Source organism: Photinus pyralis, unplaced genomic scaffold (assembly GCF_008802855.1).
Source record: "Photinus pyralis isolate 1611_PpyrPB1 unplaced genomic scaffold, Ppyr1.3 Ppyr1.4_LG1, whole genome shotgun sequence".
Classification (NCBI taxonomy): Eukaryota; Metazoa; Arthropoda; class Insecta; order Coleoptera; family Lampyridae; genus Photinus; species Photinus pyralis.
In genome coordinates this window covers 63,470,551-63,478,569 of record NW_022170249.1, presented here as the reverse complement: position 1 = coordinate 63,478,569, position 8,019 = coordinate 63,470,551, and positions in this window count along the sequence as shown.

The following is an 8,019-nucleotide window of genomic DNA, read 5'->3' as shown; positions in this document are numbered from 1 at the left end:
AATCTTCATAAATGATTTGCCTTCTCTACTTTCCTGTAACACCTTATTATTCGCTGACGATTTAAAGATTTTTACATCCATTTATAGTAATGATGATTGCGTTTACCTCCAAACACAAAATAAATAAACTTGGTGAATGGTGTTCAAAAAACAACCTTCACTTAAACATGTCTAAATGCAAAGTAGTTTCGTTTTCAAGAAAATCTCAACCTCTTTTACATCCTTATCAATTTAATGATATTCAGTTTAAACGGTGTACATCGGTCACGGATTTGGGTATTAGATTTGATCTTAAACTTTCCTTTTCGGAACATATATCGGTGACTATTGCTTCTGCTTTAAAAATGCTTGGCTTTATTATCAGAAATTGTCGTGATTTTTCCAATATTTTTGCTATCAAATGTCTATATGCTGCTTATGTGCGATCCAAACTAGAGTATGGTTCTCTTATTTGGTATCCTTACTATGATTGCCATAAATCAACCTTGGAAGCAGTGCAGCGTAAGTTTCTGAAGTTTTTATCGTTTAAATTGGACAGAGTTTATCCCGCAATTGGTACTGATCATCAACTACTGTTATCTCGATTTCAGGTACATTCCTTAGAAGTTCGCAGAACTCTGTCAAGCCTTAACTTTCTCTTCAATTTGTTACACAATAACCTAGATTGTCCATCTCTTCTTTCCCAAATTCGGTTCCATGTGCCACGTTCTTCGGCTCGTAATGTATATACTTTCAATTGTGCTAAGGCCAATACAAACTTACTTTAACAAAATTGCTAATATGTGTGACATTAACACTTGCTCAGTATCTGATCTAAAGATTGATGGAATATCTTTATTCTTATTTTTAATCTGGTTTAAGTTTAATATCATTTAATTTGGTTTGTATTAGGTTAGCGGTTAAGATATTAGTATATTTAGTTATTGTGCTTTCTTAGGTTAGTAATTGTCCTATAATTGGAATTTGATTCTGTTGGGCAATAAATCATATTATTATTATTATTATTATAGGTTTGATTCCAGCAATTCATTTGGTGTCACCCCGCGGGATAACAAATCTGCTGGATTTGTTTTCGTTGAAATGTGCTTCCATTTAATATTGGGAGCAATCTCCTGAATTTCGGCGACTCGATTACAAACAAATGTTTTTAACAAACTTGGTGAGGTCTTTAACCAACCCAATACAATCGTTGAGTCAGACCAGTAAGTACAAGAGTCAAACGTTATATCTAAGTTTTCATAAACAACTTTTCCCAAAATTGTCAACATGACAGCTCCACACAGCTCGAGTCTTGGCACGGTCAACGGTTTTGATTGGAGCAACCTTACCCTTTGCGCACAATAACCTAGTCGTGATTTCATCGTTATGATCTATAGAACGTATGTAAATACATGCTTGTATTGTTTTATTGATTCAGTGGGGTCTGGTCTCCATAATATCATTTGCAACTGCCGTTGCTCAGGGTTAATTAGTACTTGGCGGTACATTTTTTCGATGTCCGCAGAAATAGCATACTGTCCCTTTCTAAACCTTAGCAAAATTGATATTAAATCTGGTTGTATTGTAGGTCCCACCATTTGCAAGTCATTTAACGAAAAACCAGATGTACTGCTTGCTGAGCCGTCAAATACGACTCTCAGTTTTGTGGATACACTTTCCTCTTTCAAAACTCCGTGATGCGGAAGATAGAAAGAAGCCTCGTTTGGTTTGGGCTGAGCAATTGACATATGACCTAGTTTTTCATATTCAGACATAAAATTATGGTAACGATCCTTTAAAATTTGGTTATTTGTAGTTTTCGCTCTAATGCAAGAAACCTCTTTTTTGCTTGTTCAAAAAAGAGTCACCTAATTTATCCGCGGTTTCCTTTAAAGGAATGGATACCACAAAACGGCCATCATATTCTCTTCTCGTGGTTTGTTTATAATGCGCTTCGCAAGCCTTTTCTTCTAATGACAATGTGCGCGTTTCTGACACTTTTTCGATTTCCCAAAACCTACTTAATTGATTTTGCACGTCATGAATTTTACTGAAATTGCAACGCGATTGCTTAGCAAAACTAGTTGAAATGGGCCCTGACACCAACCAACCAAATTTACTCTTTTGAAGCGTGGACAGATTATGTCCCAAATTTATTTGACCTATACAGAGCAGATTCCAAAAATGACTAGCGCCAATAAGTATTTCAATATTTCCTGGCTTGTGGAATGCCGGGTCAGCCAGCTTAATATTTTGAGGAATGTTTATATTTGATAAATTAATGTTATGGCTTGGTAAGAAGCTTGTTATTTTATCCATAACAAGGCATGATAACTTTAGCTCAGAGCTATTATAGTGCGATTGAATTTGTACATCACATTTCATTTGAACTGGTGATTCTGACTCGCTTATCCCTATTATAGTCATGACAATTTTGCTTGTTTGAATCTTTAATTTCTTGCACAAATCTGAGGTTATAAAACATGATTGAGAACCAGAGTCTGAGAAGACTTTAGCTGTGCGCACTTTACCACAAGAACCAAACACCTTGACGGATGCTGTTGGCAATAACACTTGTGCTGAATTGGCAGAGAACGCCGCGACTCGTTGTGAGTTCTCATCTTCAGGAGCGATTTGGACCTCTTCATGCAAAAGTGTATTATGCCTGTAACGTGATTTATAAATTCGGGTTCGATTTATATCAATATTTATTAAACAAAACTAAAACACTATAAAATCCGTACAATTTATATCGATTATTTATATCACACACTTCGAAATTTATATCAGATTTTCGCGCTCTATGTTTCGTCCGTACTCGATCTCGTTCGATAGTAGACTGCCGCGATGTTCGGTCCGCAACCATTTATACACGCAAGCAATGTAAGTCCAGTACATTCTCGAATATTTCTACAAAACCCCACCACAGCTTACTTACTATCCAGCTCCGCAACTCTCGAGCGGCGCCTTTGATCTGGCGGTCCACAACCAAGCGAGATAGAATGGTGCGCACTTTTTCGCGCTTGGGGTAAAAGTCGGGGCCGGATTAAACGAATTTTCATCGCACGGTCGCTTCACAGTACCGTAGTAGGTGATTTTTGTGCTGTATTGTAATGTGAACGTTTAGAATTTGCTGTACAATATTACGTAATATTGCAATAAAAGTGTTTAATAAATTTTATTGCCTAATTGAAACTGAAAAAAGCGCCTGTTATGTCTACTTTTAGCAATTGTGAGTGTGAGTAAATCTGATTTACTATGTGGCAACACTGGGCTTGATTGCACGCCAAAACAGGCAATGCAGTCTTTTACCCCAAGAGGCGGGGCATAAGCGCTGCGCGCGTAGATCGGCGCAAACCGCTCCCGCCAAGAGAGTTGTGCAGCTGGATATTAAGTAAGCTGTGACCCCACTATCGCGCGCGTAGAAAATTCCAGAGCGCCAAAGGCGACGTCATGTCTGGAGCATTTCCGTTACATGCCGTTTGTGACATTTATTGCACAGATATTTTGATTGGCAGCTATGGATAAAGTGACCCTTTTTTAAACAGAGGATACATATTCTAAGAGATTTAACCTTTTCCTGCCTATTCTTAACAGAGAGTTTCAGAAAACTGTCACATGACCAAATCGCATGAGAATTTTTGCATACCACGCTTGGTTACTAGTGATCTGGATTTTACCGTTTCTTGATTTTTGTGTTTTTGCTTGGCCTCTACGGTTTCTAATAAATCTGATTTTTCTTTCAAAAATTCGTAGAGGTGGTTAAAACTAGGCATATCGATTTTTTTTGTATGTTTCTCCCATTCGCGCATGGTTATAGAATCTAATTTTGAGGTGACTAAATATATGATTAAAGTCTCTCCCAAAGTTTCGGAAGAAGTTAAACTCTTTATGTTGGCCAAATGTTTTGACACTGAATCTAATAAATTTCTTATTTTCATAGAAGATTCCTTTTGGATGGACTCTAAATTAAACAAAGATTTCACATGATTGTGAATCAACACCTTTTCACTGTTATACCGTTCTTGCAGTCTGGTCCACGCGAGAGTATAGTTTGTTGTACTAAATTTAATAGATTCTATTACCCTTGCCGCGTCGCCTTCTAAACTTGCCTTCAGGTAATGAAATTTTTGTGCCTCGTCTAAATTCGCATTTTCCTCTATTAAACTTACATAGAGATCCCGAAATTCAAGCCAATTTTCGCTTTTCCCGTCAAATTTCGGCCGTTTAATTGTCTGTAATTTAATAGAATTTTGAACGGAACGAGCACTAGACGCAATAGAATTCGCGACAACGGAATTTGCCGGTGAACCGCGAGAGGAGAGCCCTCTGTTAGTATCAATAATTTTACTTAATAAACAATCGGCCTTAGCCGTGGCCTCAAAGAATTTTTGCTGCAAGTCTTCCAATTCCTTCAATTCCGCCTCGGCTTCATTTGTTTCGGAATAAATGTTGCCAAGATTCATTTCAAATTGATCTAGCAGCGGTTCAATCAGCGGTAAACGCCGTTGAATATTAGCTGCGCTAACATCATCAATAATTTCACCTGCTTTTACTTTTGCATCAATTTCGTTTATAAAGTTCGTAAACACGGTCAATTTGCCTTTTATAATAGCGCGTTGTTTTTTAGACACATCCATTTTTTTTCGTATTTGCAATTTGTTTTGATTGATTATGAATACCCAGTACAAATATGAAATATTAAAATATTTATGACAACAATGAATAATGCCCTTGTTTTAACACCTTAGTTAGGCAGATAATAACACCTAATTAATTATATTTTTGCTTTTTTAATTAACTGGGCAATGACCCTCGCTTTGTTGTTTTGTTGTACACGCTACACGCATTAAAAATCAATGGTCCCTAATTTAAAAATCCTGTATGCGCTCTTACTAGTTGCTTGTCAATATTATTGGTTGATCAAAAATGATTTAATTAAATTTATTGACAAATTGAGATTTGAGCTAGGAATAAAAAATATTGGGAACTCACCCAGATAGTTTCTTCAATTTTACGATATGTGCGTATACGATTTCTCATGAATAAAGCTGATGTGATCTACCTGCATTCCTTAGTTTTTGCGCCAAACAGTGCAGCTCATTATCAACGGATGGGACGTTACCATTCCATATTTTACTTGGAACACTGAGGGGAAGCCGCATGCGAATATCACGTCAACAGCTAAAATTAATAACACATTTGATTTTTCTTCTGTTATATTCGACTCGAAGACCAATGTTTTGCTCTTGAATTGAGTGGACTGTATGATTTTGTTAATTTCGGCTTAAAACGAATGGCTTCTCGTGACAATATATTAAAACAACCTTCTTGCTACCATGTTTTTATTGCAATTGCCATGCTCCTCCACTCCCTCCATCCTGCGCAAGAAAAAGTCCGCACAAAACTGGCAATTTACAGTATGACAAAAATGTTACACACAGGGTGAACACAAAAACTATACATTCATTTCCTTAACACGATTATTATATAGTAGACTATACTATTAAGTAAAAAATATAAAATGTAAGAAATGTCCAGGTTTAGATACTTACCCTGAAATGTGGGAATATACAGGGTGATTCCTATAGTACCTGCCACCGTTTGGGAGCGTGTAGGTGGTGCGTAGGGGAGTATTTTGATATAGGACACTTGGGGTCGGAAATCTAAAATAAGGGTGCCAGAGCCAAATTTACCTTCTGGAATTTCGCGCCTGTAGGTAGGCAACCCAACCGGCCGGCGGTGCACACGGAGCGATCTCAGGCGGCGATGTGTGGCTGACACTTGATCAGAATTTTGTTTAAACCCACGAAATCCCGTCTGCAACGACGCGTATCAAGTGAATAAACACTATGGCAATAGTATAATAATAGTTGGCTAGATGTAGGAAGTGCATTGAGAACAACGGTGGCCACGTTGAACACTTGTAAACGTTATTGCTTTTGACTGTCGTTTTCCCTCCTTCCCTCCCATGTCGCTTCCTCGCGCTAACTCGCTCTGCATCGCTCCGCGCGAAACGTCGGTCGGTTGGGTTGCCTACATACAGGCGTGAAATTCCAGAAGATAAATTTGGTTCTGGCGCCCTTATTTTAGATTTCCGACCCCAAGTGTCCTATATCAAAATACTCCCCTAGACACCCCCTATACGCTCCCAAACGGTGGCAGGTACTATAGGGATCACCCTGTATATACCATAACCAATCAATGAGTCTTCACTCAACGGTATAATGAATTGGAATGGCAAAGGTAAAGTGACAACGATGTCACTATATTTAACAAAACCTAATTGTTCTTACCAGGAATACGTTTGCTTTCTGTGCACATTCAGTATACTTGAATAGCACTAACAGATTTTATAATTAATAAACATGCTTTAAGATTTATCAAAGGTGTATCTATTACATTTGAAAGTAGATGTGGGCGAACCATCTCCAAAGAAAGATTTTTAGCGTAACACAACGAAGTTGAGGTAAAGCTTATGTGCTCGTGTTTCCGTCCGTCCGTCCGTTCCATCTAGATCTCGGCCCCTGGGCCACCTAGAGACTTCGCGTTTTCGCTAATTGATAGCTGTTATGGTCTATATTTGCCCATTTCGATCAGTTTCATTTAACTCCATATTTTGCGCAGACTGCGCAATGCCAACTTTCATATTTATAGGGATATTTCTCTGAAATTTTAACCACAGACCCTTCTAGTAAAGATAAACATTTCGCGCATAGTAAAAATTATGTGGGCATGCGCAGTGACTGCGCAATGCCAACTTTCTTATTTATGGAAATATTGCTTTGAAATTTTAACCTCAGACGCTTCTAGTAAAGCAAACATTTCGCGCATAGTAAAAATAATGTGTGGGCATGCGCAGTGATGTGTGGGCATACTGCGCAATGCCAAATTTCTTATTTATGGAGATATTTCTTTGAAATTTTAACCACAGACGCTTCTAGTAAAGGTAAACATTTCGCATATGGTAAAAAATGTGTGGGCATGCGCAGTGACTGCGCAATGCCAACTTTCTCATTTATAGAGATATTTCTTTGAAATTTGAACCACAGATGCTTCTAGTAAAGGCACACATTTCGCACATAGTAAAAATTATGTGTTGGCATTGCGCAGTGCATGCGCCGTAACTGCACAATTGCCAACTTTCTTATGTATGGGGATATTTCTTTGGAATTTGAACCACAGCTGCTTCTAGTAAAGGCAAACATTTCGCACATGGTAAAAATTATGTGTGGGCATGCGCAGTGACTACGCAATGCCAACTTTCTTATTTATGGAGATATTTCTTTGAAACTTTATTTTACTTATTTAACTCCTCTCTTTCTCTGGACGTGGACGTGCTTCAATATGCAGATTCGACATTTTGTGTGCTTTCGATGGCAACGCATCGTTTCAATACTTTGTGTTACGCGGCAATACCCACGAGTGGGTTTTGGAACATTTTTTAGAAATATTTCAACGTGGAATTGTGATATTTGGATTATTTGAACAATAAGGAATTAATTCCAGCAACGTTTAAGCTTGAATAAAATATTACTAAAGGCCACCTTTGCGTATTTCGAGCACAATTATAGTTAGCGCATAATTGGTCGACCATGTCTACTCCACCTTTGGTGCGATTGTAGAGCATTATTATTTCGGCTTTCATTGTCTCCTAATATAGCAATAAAACATTTTTATTCTTTTTCGTTATAGAGACACCAAACAACATTCTCTTTTTTTTCTAATTGTCACCACTAGCGTTAGTTTTTTTTTCTAAAAAGTGGTTTACTAAAATTGACTGGTAATCCAATTACTTAATGTCACGTTTCGACCCGATCCATAGATTGGTTCACAAAGCCGCATAAGTACGCCGCCCGGAGAATTGCTTTTATCAAAAGGTCCTATTGGTTGCTTTCCTACGTACACCTCAAGGTTAGCGGTGTAATATGTTCGTGCGCCTGACGGAGCAAAAATCTTGATACCATACTTATTTGGTTTTGACGGAATGTAATGGCCGAGGGGTTAACCACTGAAGAAATGCGTGTACATTTATTTGAC